This window comes from Protobothrops mucrosquamatus, unplaced genomic scaffold (assembly GCF_001527695.2).
Source record: "Protobothrops mucrosquamatus isolate PMUCROS unplaced genomic scaffold, P.Mucros_1.0 scaffold48, whole genome shotgun sequence".
Classification (NCBI taxonomy): domain Eukaryota; kingdom Metazoa; phylum Chordata; class Lepidosauria; order Squamata; family Viperidae; genus Protobothrops; species Protobothrops mucrosquamatus.
Window position 1 is genome coordinate 3,301,973 of NW_015386430.1, and position 1,276 is coordinate 3,303,248.

Sequence of the window (1,276 nt, forward strand, 5' to 3'; positions counted from 1 at the left end):
CAGGCATCCGAATTATAATCACATTACCATGAGGATGCTGTAATAGTTGCAAGTGTGAAAACCCATATCATAAATCACTTTTTTCACTATTGTTGTAACTTTGAATGATCACTAAATGAATAGTTGTAAGTTGAGGATTACCTGTACATACACTGGGTCCACAATTGTGCTATATCATAATTATTAATTTTGGTTTAAGACATTTTGCTCACCTGGCATATTTTTACTAAATCATATGTATGTACAGCAGACCATAATTAAGCCACCTATGGTATAATACAATATGCAATGAAGACAAAATGGTGTGTTTGCTCAAATTCAGCATTTTATGCAGCTATTACAAATGCAAGAGTCATGATCTCAAAGCACTGAGGATTGCAGAGGGATGAACAGAGAAGCCTTTTGGGTAAGATCAAAGGTCCATCTTTATCAACATCTGAAAAGCTCACAAAGGAGATGGGCATAAACTTTTGCCATTTCCCATTCAGGCATTTAATCTCTGTTGTATTCTAAGCTGATTGCAAGTTGTGCCTGCCATTTTGACAGTTTCAACCCCTCCTCCCCCTCTCCCTGAACAATCTTGGGCTAATGGCCCAACACTGGAGGTTTTTAAGAAGAGACTGGACAGCCATTTGTGCGAAATGGTATAGGGTTTCCTGCCTGAGCAGGGGGTTGGATTAGATGACCTCCAAGGTCCCTTCCAACTTTACTACTACTACTACTACTACTACTACTACTACTACTACTACTACTACTACTACTATTATTATTATTATTATTATTATTACTACTACTACTACTATGATGATTGGCAAACTGATTATAACAATTTATTATTGGGAAAGCCTTAGAAGTATTAGTAATTTTAAATGGGAAGGTTGGTCCCAATCTTGCTGGTCTTTTGGAATATCTTTAAGACCTGGCTGTTCTTCCAAGCCTGTGGTTTATTTTTATTATTGTTGATGTTTATTCTTTTAATTTTGGGTCTGTATTATTTTCAATTGCATCAATATTCATAGAGTCACTGGCGCAAGAAGCATTGCAAAATAAATTGAACAGAATAATACAATGAGAAGAAAACTTTGAACATGAGAAAAGATATGTGTCACTTTGGCAGTGCACTACTAGCTGGCTGTTTGAATACCTTTTGTGTTACAGCAGCTGGTTGCACTCCAGAGTGCTGCATTCTAATGTGCTGCAGAAATAATGGAAGTGTGTCCTTGTGAATCCATCCATTGGATTAATTAACGCCTATTTAAAAAATCCAATTGTTTCA